A 17,444-nucleotide genomic window follows, 5' to 3' on the forward strand; every position below is an offset into this window, starting at 1 on the left:
ACTGGCAGATAGACGGTGATCATATAACATACAAGACAACAGCCAAAATGATTATGGATCTGATAATGAAACTCATCTTAATAATACGTAATGTAAATGAATGAGTTTTATGTTCAGTTTTAAAGAACTGGAGTGAGGAGAACGAGGTTTTGGAGCAACTTGTGTCAAAGCTTATCTGAGATGCTGAACGCCCAACCACCAACAAACAGTGTTTATACAAGTTTATACAGTGTTTATTGGGTTATACAAGCAAATTCTCAGAACTCGGTCTCTGGAATATATGGGTATATAAATTCTGTAAGATATGAAGGTGTGGCAAGCCAAGCCTTAAAAACTAGGACAAGTATTTTAAACTGAATGCGATAGACAATAGGGAGCCAGTGCAGTTGCTGAAGGATGGGCGTGATGAGCTGATTTTTTGTTGAATGCAGGGTCACGAGCAGCCAAGTTTTTAATTAGTTGCAAGAAATTGAGGGCTCTAGTGGATAGGCCACAAAATAGAGAGTTGCAAAAGTCCATTCGCAAGGTTACAAAAGCATGGAGAACAGTTTCAGCATCTTTGAGATTTAACGAAGGTCATACAGTATATGTATAAATGTTAGGAAGATGGAAAAAACTGGCTGATTAAACAAGCTGGCTATAGTGACTAATATAGGGTTCAAAGCTTAAAGGAGAACTCCGGTGAATTTTAACATTGAGCTCATTTTTTTGTAAATTTGGAGTGCTGTCAATACATAGAACAACGACAAAAATCGGTGTTGCCTACACCGTGTTATCCTCTTTTTAAAATTTGCACCGTTGACTTCAGTGGGGCAAGTTTTAAACCTGCTTTTAGCCTCTTAACATCCTTGATGTGTCATTACAAGTGCACAGCCAATGTGAGTGATTCCTTCAGAGTGAACACGGGTGAATCTGACTGCAGTAGATGTGAAAGATATGAATAAAAAATGATGTTTATTCAGCCAGCGCACATACCTGTATTTTCTTCCTGTTTTCGGTTGAAGTCCACAGTAGTCGATTATCGAGTTCACGCGCGTGATCATAGGTACTAAACCAATGCGCGTGAACTCGACAATTGATTACTCTGGACTTCAGCCGAAAACAGGATGTAAATACAGGTATGTGCGCTGGTTGAATAAACATCATTTTTATTCATATCTTTCACATCTACTGCAGTCAGAATCACCCGTGTTCACTCTGAAGTAGGGATGGGACGATTACCGGTTTCACGATAAACCACGATAAAATGCACTGACGGTTAGTAATATCGTTTAAAATTTAATTATCATTAAAACCGTGTTTGATTATCGCGATTTTAGATCCTGTTCAGCCAGCAACAGTCTGACGCAGCCGCAGGCGCGATGTTATTTTTTTATTCAAGAAGGAATTGCGGAAGGCAGTGACCGTGCTCGGGAGATTTTTCAGCCTTTTAAAAGAACCAATTCTGAGGTGTGGTCATATTTTGGCTTTAACAAAAGTCCTGAGGGAACAAGAAAAAGTCGCTGCAATAACTTCAGATCTGCCTAGTCGTCTTGTGTGACCATCACCGACTGTTGTAGCGAACGCAAGGCAAGTTTGACCTCAATACCAAAACTACGTCTGGGAAATAATTGGGAATGAAATTTTGTTTTAAACTGAACTATTTTATATCAATAAACGTGAGGCTTCCGCAAAGAAATATTCGCAGCAAGTGGCTTAGCCAAAGACGAACGAACAAGTTCAAGACTATTAAGAGTGACATTTAAGGGATAACAATTTATATTCACTATACACTTATTACACCGATTTTTTTTTTTACCACATAATTACGGGGATATTGAATTGAGATGAATGTTTTCTTACCTTTTTATAGCCTAAATCATGTACAGCGTACAAAACAATCGTTCAGACAAGATGTCTAAGATATCAAACGGAGACGCAAGACGGCAAGTTGTATTTGAATGAAACGAGAGAGCGCGTCCGTTGTGATACATGTTGTAACGTCTGCCCAGATGAAGAATACAAGACAGTGCAAATGAACTGGTAGTTCCACGAGACTTTAATAGATGTTTTCTCTCAGTTAAGCACACTCTTCATACATGTCGAAGAGCGAATGTTAAAAGGGAAAAGAAAACTCTAAAACACGCTACAAATCAAAGTGGAAGTAAACACATTATAATAAAACAACGGTCAGCAGTGGACGGTCATCCTCTTTGCGTGATCAATCTCACTCTCACTGTGCGAGCGCGCTCACATAAAAACAGCATGAATACAATAACGTACACCATAGAAGAAGTTATCTTAAAGGCACATCCACATTCATGTCATGAACACTACTTAACACTAGGTGGCCGTTACAATGCATGTGCGCGGTCTTATAATGCGTTGCTATTGACGACCGTCATTATAAGGAAGGAAATGCTTTAAAAAGTGCATAGCTGCTTGTTTTATTTGTTGTTTGTTGATTTTCAAATATAAAACTTGTTGAAATGTCTTCAGTGTGAGCATCAACTCTTTTTGAACACTTTCATCTCGTTTTAACAAAACCGTGATAATATTGATAATCGCGATAATTTTGGTCTCTAGTATCGTGATATTAAATTTTCAGACCGTCCCATCCCTACTCTGAAGGAATCACTCACATGACCTGTGCACTTGTAATGACACATCAAGGATGTTAAGAGGCTAAAAGCAGGTTTAAAACTTGCCCCATTGAAGTCAACAGGGTGCAAATTTTAAAAAGAGGATAACATGGTGTAGGCAACACCGATTTTTGTAGTTGTTCTCTGTACTGACAGCACTCCAAATTTACAAAAAAATGAGCTCAATGTTAAAATTGACCGGAGTTCTCCTTTAATGTAGAATCAAATAGTACCACAAGACTGCATATATAGTGGGTGAAAAACAGAAAGATTTGAGTAACTATGGAAATTAAGACCATGATGCCGGATGATCTGAGCAAGAGAAAGCATGTAGACTAGAAATGGAAGTGGACCAAGAACGGATCCTTGTGGTACACCACGGGAAACAGTGATAGAGCGAGATGTGAGTTTGTTAATGCTGATGAATTCTTGCCTGTCTGAGAGATATGAACTTAGCCACTGAAAAACATTACCAGTGATACCAATATCAGTTAGAAAAGATAGAAGTACAGAATGGCAAACAGCATCAAAAGCTGCACTCAGTTTCAAGAGGACCAGAAGGAGGAGGTCATTCACTACTCTTCAAAGAGCAAGGTGCTACTTGCAGTTTCTTTGTATTTGCTTGCTGTGTGAATTTTTTTCTACACCATTTTTTTTTCAGTGTATAAGAGATAAAACCATCACCGAGGAAATGCGAAGATGTGCATAAATTCAAAAAATGTGCATTAATAACAAAAGTATGCGCTCAATTGAGGCGCATAAAGTATGACGGAAACACATTTACCGAATAAATCCCTCGATGCGCAACAAGACAATCATGTGACTTTGCTTCAACAGTGGATGTGATTGGATAAATGGACTAGCCAGCGGACAAACTGCATCGCACAGCCTCTCAAATGTTGGTTTAGTCATTCTGAAATGCCTGACCCAAAGTCTGACATCAAAATGTTTGGGTATAATTTCCTCCCAGAAGCGTCTCACATGATTACGTTCCCAAACACCAAGCAGCTGCTTTCGAACGTAAGATAACGTCATCATATTCATTGCATTTCGTACAAAAAAAAGTGACCTCCCCAATTAAAACAACAATTTCTCATGACAATTTCCCAAAAGGAGATTTTTTTTAGCACATGGGGTGGAAACAAAAGATCAAGACATGCTGAATGAAAATGTAAATCTACTTTCTGACAGTAGGTGGCGCTTATGGAACCGCAAAAAGCGAGCCATTTTCCTGGTACCCCCATAAACAAAGCAGCGCTGCGCTTATAAACACTACTTTAATAGACATTACACTGAGGGAAGATAAAATGCAAATGCCATCCAAACTTCAAGTTCCCCTTTATATATTCATAGAATTCATTAATTAATTCTAACATTCTTTCATATCATTTTCTCAGCATTTGCTTAATGCTGAACAGTATTTACCACAAGTTTTTCAAACCGCGGTAATCAAATTTTAAAGGAGAACTCCGGTCAATTTTAACATTGAGCTCATTTTTTTGTACATTTGGAGTGCTGTCAGTACAGAGAACAACGACAAAAATCGGTGTTGCCTACACCGTGTTATCCTCTTTTTAAAATTTGCACCCTGTTGACTTCAATGGGGCAAGTTTTAAACCTGCTTTTAGGCTCTTAACATCCTTGATGTGTCATTACAAGTTCCCAGGTCATGTGAGTGATTCCTTCTGAGTGAACACGGGTGATTCTGACTGCAGTAGATGTGAAAGATATGAATAAAAATTATGTTTATTCAGCCAGCGCACATACCTGTATTTTCTTCCTGTTTTCGGTTGAAGTCCAGAGTAATCGATTGTCGAGTTCACGCGCATTGGTTTAGTACCTATGATCACGCACGTGAACTCGATAATCGACTACTGTGGACTTTGACCGAAAACAGAAAGAAAATACAGGTATGTGCGCTGGCTGAATAAACATCATGTACAAAAAAATGAGCTCAATGTTAAAATTGACCGGAGTTCTCCTTAAATGATAATTAAGATATGAAACGGAATAACCATGGATTTTTATTGTGGTTTATCGAAAACTGGTAACCGTTTCATCCCTATTGGATATATACATAATATCACCTCCTTCTGACCTACTAATTCATGCACCTACCTACTAATTAGTGCAAATCTGAATCAGAATATAACTGACAACAAAGCGGCTTATAAGTGTCTCAGGTCACTCATAATTATGCAGCATAAACAGTGAAAAAAATGTTCCTCTGGTTAATAAGGGAACAGTTTGTTTTCTTGCATCAATGAAAATGAAAATAGAACGAGATGTAATTATTCATGAAGAAGGTTTAATGTTAGAAATGCATGATTAACTAGTCCTTCAAACTGCACACTAGAAACATTTAAAATAGATAAGCCTTTCCAAATCAATTAAGTTTTTGCTAAAGGATTTGACAAGTGCAGCAAATAAGGACCGAGGTGGCAAGAGCATCCCAAAGGGTCATGGGTTTAAATCCCCAGGCACTCGTCTAATTAATCCCCCATGGTCCAAACCATCCCGAGAGCCAGACAGCTCTGCAACAGACGAGCCAAGCGCGAGATTGAATTATTGTGCGAGATGTAACAATCAGCATGGAGATGTTTGGGCCTTACTAGCGCCTGCCATGTTTATGGGCTCGGGCAGATGGCACAACCTCTGGTGTAGTGCTGAAGGGAGATAAATGAAAGCGATCAAGAGAGGTGTGTGTGTGTGTGTGTGTGTGTGTGTGTGTGTGTGTGTGTGTGTGTGTGTGTGTGTGTGTGTGTGTGTCAAAGAATAAAGGATGGGAACATTATGTCCAGAAACACATTATAAGCTCATTTATACTATACATTGTTACTGTGGTGATTGAAAACTCAGTGCTCGAGGGGGCGATACAGTTTACTTCAAATGTTAATCTGGTTGCAGGTTATAACTTATAGCGCTATAAGTGCACTTATATATATGCCTTGTTTGGGTTATTAAAGTACATTTTGGGACTAAAATAAGTTGATACTTACGAAAACGGCAGTTTGTGAGTTGATGAAGAGCTAGCCTAGTAATTATAAGTACTGTAAAATTCAAATAAAAGGCGATATAGCTTAGTGCGATTATCATATTAAAAGCTGTGATTCAATTAAATAACTATATAGTGTTTCAGAGAGAAGCACGGCACCGTGTTCACGTGAGCAGCTTATGATCTGGTGTTTTCAGCATCTCAGAGTTGCTGGATTCACAGTAAATGCAGCAAAACTTGAGCATTTGGGAACACAGCATGTGCTAGGTTCAGTTTAGTTTGTGGACAGAAGTGCACAGCAGAGTGAGGGTTTGGACGTTTGAAAGTGGAGAACCTAAAACAAACATTAGTATTGTAACTTGTAGTGTAAAATTAAATAATTATTAATATTGTTATTTATTCTTTTTTATTTTATAATACAATTGTAAATTACAGCAGTAATATATCAGACAACAGTCTTAATTTTTTATAAAAATTACAAAAATAATCATCATTATTATTATTATATTAATAATTATTTATCGGTGCTCAGGCCATACAAATATTTTTCCCCCTTTTAAAATGCATCTAAAAATTAAAAAAAAATATTTTATTAATAAATTAATTATTATTAAATTATTAAAAATAAATATTGTTTCTATTTACATGCATGGCATGTGACCGTAAAGCGACATCATAGAACAGCAAACATGTGAACGTGTCGTAATATTAAAGCTGCCGTCGGCAACATTTTTTTGATCATATTCAGTGAAATCGACACTATAATCCGACAGAACAACATAAATAAGGTGGTTTTAGAAAAAAAACCCGAGCTTCTACCTCCACCTGGAGCGAGTTATTTGTTTTGCAAAAATCCACCGCTCCCGTCTCATCGGGTCCAATCAGCGCAGGGGGGTGTGAGATCTGACTGTCAATCACAGTTCGTGCACACGCCACAGATCCCCTCTCCCTCGCGCAGACGCGCACGTTACAATGTCACATGCACACGACACGCCTGAAGTTCACCTGAAGATTGTACGAAGCGTGATGGCGGAGAGAAAATCTACTAACAAGCTTCCAATTCCTCGGTTATTGCTATCTATGGATAGATTAGCCAGGGCAGCCTACCTCCGAGTCCATGTTGCTGATCGATGCTGAAGAGACGGACGCATTCACAGAAAATCTGGTGCACACACACTGACGAGCACGACCTCGATGGGAGGGTGCTCGCTGGTAGTGGGGGAGGGGCATGAGAGTTGTAAACATTCAACATTTTGGCTAAGTCGACCCAATCTGCCAGACTTGCCGACTGCAGCTTTAAACCTCCCTGGAGTGATCACTGCGTAAATATTTTATGTCTAAAAAGGTCCTTGCAACATGCGTTTTTTCGTATTCGTGATTCGGTGGCTCTGAATTGTCAAAACACCATTCAAAATGCTTGCTAATGCCACGGATGCGAAAAACGCAGAAAATTGAACCGATTCAATTTTTTTTTTATGACAGACGAAAGTTTCGGAGGCAGTGTGTAAGCGTGATTGACATAACGTGAGGACGTGCTTATTTTTTAACGTGCGAAAATTTCGGACGCGAATTTCAAGGGCCTTAAGCCAAAACAATTTTGAAAACACCAGCTAATACTCGCATTTTGGAATTCAACTTAAGTTTGCATAGTGTGTGTGAAGCATTTGTAGAGTGCTAGATAAATGCAGAGATGAATAGAAAAAGGCGGCATGATTTAGGAAGAAAAAGAAAAACCGGCGGCATTCAGCAACACTGATGAAAGAGAGGCATCAGCGGGGTTTAACACTGCACCGTAACCGGGATCCACTTACACTCCTGCTGTCTGAGCACCGAGAGACGGGGGGTTAAACCGCGAGGCTTTGTGTCTGTGTGTGCATGTTTATGTGGTTATTGGATCTGCTGCTGGAAAGGAGCATCTGTAATAGACCGACAGTCAAGCCCCTTTCTGAAGAGCTTTTAATTAATCCTTCAGCGACCCGGACAGCCACCGCAAGTCTGGGAATAAAAGAAAAATTAAACAGCAAAAAAAAAAAAAAAAAAATCAATGACATGATGCTGCACACTGTTTTTTGCACCGTTTCAAATGCATCTAAATACCTGGAGGACCTACAATAGCTCCAATACCTACATATTATCCTGACATGTTCAGTGAAATCCCTTACTTTGAAGTCCTCAACTTTCGGTGTTTAAAAAGACTCTAAAAATAGATCTGAAAAAGTCAACATCTTTGGCTCATTATGTAATCAGACCACCAAAAGTAAGAATATTTTTGCATATTATTTCTCTCTCTCTCTCTCTCTCTCATAATGATAATATTTTGACATATATGAAGACCTCCGATGCAAAAGCCTCTAAAAGCCACCTATGTCAAAAATGAGATAATAATATTGAGTGAATGCTCTCCGCACATAATATACATTCATCTAAAACTTTTACTTCAAACTCACTAAATCCCAGCCTCAGTCCATTCAGAAATGTGGGTACTTAGGTAGAAACCTATACATAGGCGCCTGATAAAAATGTTAATATTAAAGAAAAACGTTAGACAGACTTTAGAGGCTTTTGCATCTGAAGTCTTCATATAAATATATAAATATATATAATATATATATATATATATATATATATATATATATATATATATATATATATATATATATATATATATATATATACACTATTACATGCTTATAAAGCTGCTTATAGATGAATTGATGAACAGTTATTGAACTAAACTGAATCAACACTCAACTGACTCAAGCCAAAAAATTATCCTATTGTCTTTTTGGAGCTGCTTTACAGCAGAAATTAAAAATGTTTGCATCATTTATTATTATCTTGTTTATTCCTCCCCGTAAAGCTGCTTTGAAACAATCTGTATTGTAGTAAGGTCATGTAATAAATCCAATGCGTGACAGCTGGAAAAAACACAGTGGCTGAAAACCACGAGCTAACAGCTATCCATGCAATGTTTTCATTGGAGCACATTTGAGGTCTCTGAGAAAACAAACCGTGACTGTACAGATTTACTTCCATTCACAAAGAGATGACAGGATGAAAAACGCTGCTTTGAAATGCAATATCACAGAGACTACCGCAGTGGCTAATTTCACTCTGTTGTTACACTGAGGTCAAAGTGGAACCGTTTGATACGACAACAGAAGTTTTTCAACGACATAAGAGGGAAATATTAAACCTTCAAAGGGCCGCCTGTGAGGAACCATTGAGTTTTCTTAATCTGCATATCAAAACAAGTTGGTCTAAGTTTCACCGAAGAGCCAGAAAGTGTTGAAAAGGTTCATGGGAAAGTCCTCAATATATTCTGTAAACTAATTCATTAATGGCGTTTGCTAAGGCATGTGTGACGTGCACAACAGGGTGATCGTTAGCTTTGCTAAAGTCAAGCTCAATTGGAATCAATTGTGAGTGTATTTACCCGTGAAAAGCACTATTTGTGTTCCTGCTGCTGCCAAACGTTACAAATCACTTGATAATAATGGACTGTTTGACAGTGCATTAACATTGCAAACAGTGACTAAGAATAAAAAAGAATTAAGATTTAAACAAAAACATTTTTAAGTCCCCCTGAAGTCAACCATTTTATTCCTTAAAACTCATCTTTGATCAGCAAAATGACATATTTAAGTGTTTTTCCTTAAAAAAATTAGCTTAAAGCTAAAGCTTAAAATAGCTTTAATTTAACCTGACACCCTTGCTTCATTTAGTATACGCAGTTCTATGAATATGCAAATGAGCCCCGCCTCCACTCACTCACACCAGCTCAGAGATCCACTCGTTGACGATCACACGTTGATCTGATTGGTTACAACCAGCGATTTCAAAGCGTGTTTTTGAGACTTTCTTTGGTTCACTGCAGTTTTAAGGAGGAAATACTCAGCAATGCTGTCGACTTATGAATTTACACATGGTTTGTCTTAAGGCATATTAAAAACACCACATAGACATTAAACAACATTAAAAGCTTGATTTTCACCACAGAGGGACTTTAATGTATTTGAAAGTGGCTCTTCTGCACATTAAGGATGCAGTTAGGCTATTTGCTCAAAAATACAGTAAAACCAGTGAAATATATGACATTTAAAATATCTTTTCTATGCGAATATATAGTAAAGTGTAATTTACTCCTGTAATTTAATTAATTACTCCAGTCTTCAGTGTCACATGATCCTTCAGAAATCATTCTAATATGATGATTTGCTGCTCAAAAAGACTTATTATTAGGGTTGAAAGCAGTTGTGTCATATTTTTGTGGAAACTGTGATGAATAAAATGTTTCAGGATTCTTTGATGAATAGAAAGTTGAAAAGAGCAGTACTTATTTGAAATAGAAATCTTTTATATCATTATAAATAAACGTCTTTACTGTCACTTTTGATCAATTTAATGCAACCTTGCTAAATAAAATCTGTAAAAAATAAAATCTTGCTAACCTCAAACTTTTGAATGTTTGTGTATTATAAAGTAAAACCACAAACCTCTTATATCTTATCAAACACTCATGTTATTGTCCGGTTTTGAATGCGTTCGTTTTTCCACCCTTCAGTTTTAACACCAAACACTCGATTAACCTTTTTTTGCACTGAGATAACACAAGGCCGCAGGATAAGATTCATATTAATATACATGCAGCTCCTTGATAAAGAAAAATGAACATTAATAGCCAAGTGGAAGAAAAAGAGGATGAGAAACAGATGAAAAGAACCAAGAAATGCAGCAAGCGCCTCAGAGGAGGGAAATTAACGCAAGGGTCACGGAAAAGGTTGACACCAGGGAAACCGAGAGAAGATGGCGGGTTTAATCAGTGCAGTAAATTAGTCAGACAAACAGACAGGCACATATATGCAAGCAAAAACTCACACTTTCCCGCTTTCTCTTTTCTCTGGAGCAGCGAAAACCCCACCAGTAAATATTTAATCACACAGGCGATCTAATCAGATTCCCACTTTAAATGCCAGCACAGTAGAAACAGAAGATCGGACGAGCAACCAGACGCCACACAGACCCGTCTCCGCATCTCACTTTACCTTCTCGAGCGCCCAGAAGACATGCAAGAGGAGCAACGCCGCCTTGACGTCATTCTGATCGTGGCACAATCACAATTTATGAGAATCATAAGGCTAAAGATTGGCCTGATATTTTATAATATAAAGTAATAAAGATCACAATCTATCCTGTAAATTATGTTTTAGAGTCGTTGTACTTTGCCCCATCAGAGTAGTTTAGCACCAATTGAAAGGTCTATTAATAATGTAAGCGAATCATGTATCACGAACACACGTTCTCCTGTTGGCTTTCAGAGAGAGTGGCGATCAAACGCATGCAGCGACAGGATATTCAAGCACAAGATTGTAATTATACTTGGGCTAACCAAGTCAACAAGTCAAAAGATCATAATTTAAATTAATAAACTAGTAACATAAAAAAAATGCTAACTTTACTGTTAATGTACTAGTTCTATAACGGGTCGGTTTTATTATTATTGATAAAAGTTTGACGGCATTGAACTTCATGGTTGCCATTTGTTCATTAAATTTACATGAAACTTAAATTGTTATTGAAAAAAAGTAGGGATGCACGATTTATCGGCCACCATATCGGTATCGGCCGATAAATGTTGGTTTTTAATGTTATCGTTATCGGCCCGATAAGAAAATTTGCCTGATGTATTAAAACCAATAAATAATGGATTATTTCCTTCAGCTGAGACACAATTCACATTCACAATTATGGTTTTAAATGGCTTGAAATTGTGCAACAGAGCAAGTCTGTCATTTAGGCTACATAAAATTATTATGAGAACATTGTTATAATTGTTTGCTTGAGACATGGTGAGACTTTTGTTTTTGTAATCAGGCTCTCAAAAATTACATAAAATTTTGGATTTAGATTTATCGGCCAGTTATCGGCTTACAAATATATATAAAAAAAATATCGGTTATCCAAAATGTTCATACCGGTTCATCCCCAGAAACATTTTTGACAGCAAGTCACCATGAAACTAAATTTGCAATTGTCTTTTCTGTGTTTTCTTCTCATTTTGCAACGCAGAGCTCTTTTCTGTGAATGTGCGAGACTTTTGATTCATTAACGGCTAAAGGTAAAATAGAAGAATAACAAAGTGCAGCAAATGGTAAAAAAAAGTGTGTTTATGATCATGATAAATGAAAATAATATGATAAATACTAGGGCTGGAAGAAATAAAAAAATAATAATAATCGATTCACCTAGGTATCGCGATTCTTTTTTTAAACGATTTTAAAATCGATTTTTTTTATAACAGAATCGATATTAATTCAAATTAAATTGCTTTATTTTTGTCCTTGCTTATAGATGAGGTTTCGCCACTTTCGTTTCAACAGATGAAATGTGTCGTTATCTTTGAGCGTTCAGTGACGTAATATCCCTTTCAAGTGGACGCGTGAACACGCTGAGAGAGATAAGACAATAGAGCGGCACGATTCATCTTTAAAAGACTGTGATCTCGATTCAAACACCCACGCGATCTTCCTCCAATTCGTCTGTCTATTAAACCTTGCTTCTGAAATAAGTCAGAAAGATATGATGAATTGGTTTTGTAAATATGACTCATCTTATACATCATGTATGTGTATGATTTAACTTTTCCCGATGGTCTAGCGTTAAAATAAATAAATAGAATCGCAATTCTTAATAATGAAAAAAAAAAATAGCATATCGTATCGGCACCCAAGTATCGTGATAGTATCTAATCGGGAGAGGTGTATCGAGGTGTATCGTCCCAGCCCTAATAAATACCAGTTTGCATTACAGAATACAGACAGATAAAATAACTGGAACCGAATGATACCTGAAGGAACCGAATGACACCTGAACCGAATGACACCTGAAGGCTTGCAAAGAAATTAACAAATGTTCGCACTTGCTCTTACGTTAAAATTAAGCTGGATTGTGAGGTATACGAGGCATTTATGATCAAGAAAATAAAATGTAGGGCAGGACTTGATTTTGTCCAATGGAAAATTATTGGATTGTTGTCATTCGCCAATTACTGCGATCATGTTATTGGACAAACTTATTGCCCAAGCCAAACTCATGTCAATATACCGTTATACCGTTAAAACCCTATACCGTTAATTAGGGCACTATTTGACGGGACAGACATTTGTAGTGATGTCCGCCATGGTGGACGTTATCGAGTGCACTCATTCAATCCCACAATGCAGTGGTGGTATATTTTGCTAATAAAGAGATGGAGCCAGAAGAATAACGGGTGAACTTTATGTCTGGTCTTTCTCGGTATCATCCAGTGAGCTTATGTTACATTTTACGTATGCACAGTACGATGGATTTAAGAGTCTTCCGACGTTTCAGTGTGGATGAGAAACATCTGGAAAACGCTAGAGTGAACGGAGAGTGTTGAAGTGAAAATTTTATTCATAAATGTATCTGGATTAATGTAGACATAACCAGAATGTGGCACATCAACTGAATGATGTGCACAGTTAAACATCGCAACATTACATGAACAAAAGAAGTCAATTTTGATTTTTTTATTGTGATTTTAAACAACAGCCAACATTTGTTCATGTTATGGGTAGAGTTATTTATACGGTGGCCCAAACTAGTCAAAATATCGTGCATTTTGTAAAATTGAAAAAGGTTTAAAAAGGTCATTAATTCCATTTTGTGCTGCAAAAATTACCCACTTCTGATGAAAATAAAGTTTCCGGTTCATACTGGTGTTCATCTGACATGCACAAAGGATCTGAGCTGGTATCCTACATCTGCTAACTGGGATTACAATCCGGCTTGAGAACCAGTTTACTCTACGGCTGTCATCACTCTCCATTAATCGAGCACTGGATTCAAATACGTTAAATATCAATCTTTCCGGGTTAGATTAGATGAGCTCTGAAATTATATCTTGATTTTGAGAACATCTTAATTGCAATTATGGAGTAAAAATGTATACATTTTTAAACTTTGAAATTACATTCCCCCCTCTTTATTGTTAAGATCATCTCAAATTCAAGCTCTTCCAAACGGTTTCCTCTTAATTTCAGGGTACAGATTATATAATTTTATCAATGCACCATTATATTTCCTACATTTGTTTCACCAGATGATGCTAAGCCTCATTATCTGCCTTGCTAAAAACGATGAATCATTTTCTGAAGGGGGAAATAGGAACAGCAGGACAAACAGAAAAAGATCATGTGAAGCAGACTAGATCATCTCTTACCACACAAGCCTGATGTGCTAAAGGTTGGTGTGACTGATTATTAATGCATTTGCATTGCAAATCACACAGTGACAGGTCAGTTCCACACTTGACAGGTTTGTTTAGATGTGAAATGAAAAAAAAAAAAAAAACAAGCAGTCACCAGTTAAAAGCATCCAGCATTTATAATTGGAGGACAACAGAACTTCAACTAAATTGAATGCATGCATTTAGATGAGCTGTCTATTAAAATCATAACAGGTACTTTAAATCATTTGAAAACTTTCTGAACATAAGAGACACAAGCAGCTTTCACAACACTGACTGCATAAGCCTTTCTGATCTCTTTAAAATATTTCAAAGCTAACATTATCTCACGTTAAAACTGGAATAAACGTCATTCAAATGAACTATCTGATGTCAGATGATCATGAATGAACCCGGCTGCCCAAATAGATCCTCACAGGTGAATCTGTCACTTAAAACCTGATTTATAGCATCAATAAATCAGCTGATCACCATTAGGAATCAGAAAGGTGAATGAGAAAACGCCGATTTGATTTCTGCTGCAAACGCACCACATTTATCATGATGAGATCAGAACCATGTAAAACCATCACAAACCAGTATGCGATACGAGACAGGTGTGCTGTCAATCCAAGCCACTGACTGCGATCAATCCATACAGACGCAAGGTTGTACTCTCATTCTCACCCACCTTTGTCATCTCCCGCTCCGGCGACTGGTGATGGACAGATGCCGTTCTTGATCCGCACAGTCAAACAATGGCTCCGAAACCGCTTTCAATTCGCCCGTCCGCTGTTATTTCAGCGCAGAATGACGGACGCGATCCGCGAGAGACGCTGAGGTGTTCGGTAGGTCATCAGAGTTTATAACGGCGCGTCGCGTCGGTTGCCGCTGTTTGCCATCACGCGACTGCACCGCGCGCCGCCTCTCTCGCGCCAGCGATTCACGACGCACGCGCGTGGAAGGTGCACGAATTCAGGGGCGGAGAGCTGGCTCCACAATTAACTTTCTGGCTGATGAACTGAGAAAATAAATGGAATTTGTACCGAACACGAAGATATATTTAGCATTATTTCGGTGAAAACCCTTTTATGCCCCAATGACAAATTCATTATTTAGACGTTTTCCCTTGCATGATCGTTGCGTAGATTCTCTAACACATATTATTTTCTTTTGTTTGTGAACACGAACCGAAATGTTTTTATTTTTAATGAACAATATCAATTTACACACTCCAATAGGAAACAATAATATGCATATGAAAATATACACAAATAACATGTAATTAAATCTACATTCGTAGATCCGTGCGCTTGGTTCATGCGTGTATAAAATAAACAGCAGCATATTTAGTCCAGCAAACAAAATCATAGGCTAATCTTCAAACACTTAACGGGGGTTGCAAGGAGAAAATAAATCAAATTGAAGCATGTACAAAAACTTAGAAGGAAAGAGATTCATACAGTAGCCTACCTACATGCCTTTATACAATTCACCAAGGGATTGATTATCTTTGGGAAAGTATTTTATGGATGCTTGAACCATAATAACAAGCCAAAGAGGGTTTACTGTTATTCCATTTATTGTTATGTATATGAGATTTACATATCGTAATCATAACATTTAACATCAATGCCATCTTTTTGAGAGACTATTAACATAAATCAAAACCTAAATAAATGTTACGAATGGAAATGTTAGACTGTTTGCAATATTCCAAGTCATTTAAATCTCACAGAGCGTGAGGAACGAATCATTTCAAATGACAAAATTATTTATATTATTTATATCTCACATATGTCTATGACATGGCAGCTGTCATGAAGACATTTAAAACATCGTTGTTCCTCATATTTTATTGCAAGAACCAATGAGGTTCATACCTCACAGGGAAATAGTTTCTTTGTTTATATATTTCTTTGACAGGAGCTGTCATAAAAACATTTAAAACATTGATGTTGTTCCTCAAATTTTCATGTTATGTTATCTATCACTATAGATGCCAATAAACGATGGGAACATTTGAAACCAATGTTGTTTGATGACAGTTACTGTTACTGTCATTAGTGTCTGTCAATAAACTATTGTTTGAACATTTGTTCTTCCTCAAGAAACAGTTCATTCTCGTGTTACGCAACACGTTCGAGCTTCTTCGAGAAACAGTAGGCTTGTTTGAGATGAGCAAAATCTGCACAGAACCGATCACTGGTGATCAGCGCGAGATGCATGCCGGTTAGAAATGTGTCCTAGTGCGGTCCGTGACCTGTTGGATTCTGCAGTCGAGCGCAGTTGCTCTCCACCCTGCGCTGATGAAAAGCATGATGGGAAACGACTTGCTGACGACACAGCTTAATGCTCAACAACCGTGATGTATTGATCTCTTTTAAACTGTTTGATTTTAAAACTCTGATCTCATGTTTTTATGTGTATAGGCCAAAATTATGTGTTAGTATCCCCAAACTCTCTGACAGTGTGATCTATGGGTTTGATTGTTGTCATATTTATACAAATATATATATTTATAAAACATGTCTGTAATTAAAGTAAAAATGATTGATGAACACGTCTTTGGTATGTTATTAAATGGGTGTCTTGTTCATTATAATTATTTTCATATAGCAACAGAACTTTAATTACATCCAGTTTATTAGCAACACTGTGCATGAGCGTGAATCCCGCAATATCCATCTTTGATCTCACAGGTGTCTGATCCACTGCGAGAAGAGAGAACTGTCTGTCTTGAGAATGAGGTTCATTCTCGTGTTACGCATCACATTTGAGCTTCTGCAAGAACCAATGAGGTTCAGTCTCGTGTTACGCGTTTGAGCTTCTGCAAGAACCAATGAGGTTCAGTCTCGTGTTACGCATCACGTTTGAGCTTCTGCAAGAACCAATGAGGTTCATTCTTGTGTGACGCATCACGTTTGAGCTTCTGCAAGAACCAATGAGGTTCAGTCTCGTGTTACGCATCACGTTTGAGCTTCTGCAAGAACCAATGAGGTTCAGTCTCGTGTTACGCATCACGTTTGAGCTTCTGCAAGAACCAATGAGGTTCATTCTCGTGTTACGCATCACGTTTGAGCTTCTGCAAGAACCAATGAGGTTCAGTCTCGTGTTACGCATCACGTTTGAGCTTCTGCAAGAACCAATGAGGTTCATTCTTGTGTGACGCATCACATTTGAGCTTCTGCAAGAACCAATGAGGTTCAGTCTCGTGTTACGCATCACATTTGAGCTTCTGCAAGAACCAATGAGGTTCATTCGCGTGTTACGCATCAGGTTTGAGCTTCTGCAAGAACCAATGAGGTTCATTCTCGTGTTACGCATCACATTTGAGCTTCTGCAAGAACCAATGAGGTTCATTCTCGTGTTACGCATCACATTTGAGCTTCTGCAAGAACCAATGAGGTTCATTCTCGTGTTACGCATCACGTTTGAGCTTCTGCAAGAACCAATGAGGTTCATTCTCGTGTTACGCATCACGTTTGAGCTTCTGCAAGAACCAATGAGGTTCATTCTCATGTTACGCATCACGTTTGAGCTTCTGCAAGAACCAATGAGGTTCATTCTCGTGTTACGC

General features: G+C 37.7%; 1 protein-coding gene across 1 annotated transcript in view; it reads right to left on the minus strand.

Annotated features, from left to right (window-relative positions):
* The window catches only part of gal3st3 (galactose-3-O-sulfotransferase 3), a 32,422-nt gene extending 17,551 nt beyond the window's left edge, over positions 1-14,871 (minus strand). The window contains exon 1 of the mRNA XM_081355358.1: positions 14,556-14,871. The gene's annotated coding sequence lies outside the window, so the exon portion shown is untranslated. The remainder of the gene's footprint in view (positions 1-14,555) is intronic.
* Between the last annotated feature and the right edge of the window lie 2,573 nt (positions 14,872-17,444).

This window comes from Scardinius erythrophthalmus (genome assembly GCF_964197995.2).
Source record: "Scardinius erythrophthalmus genome assembly, chromosome: 2".
Lineage (NCBI taxonomy): Eukaryota > Metazoa > Chordata > Actinopteri > Cypriniformes > Leuciscidae > Scardinius > Scardinius erythrophthalmus.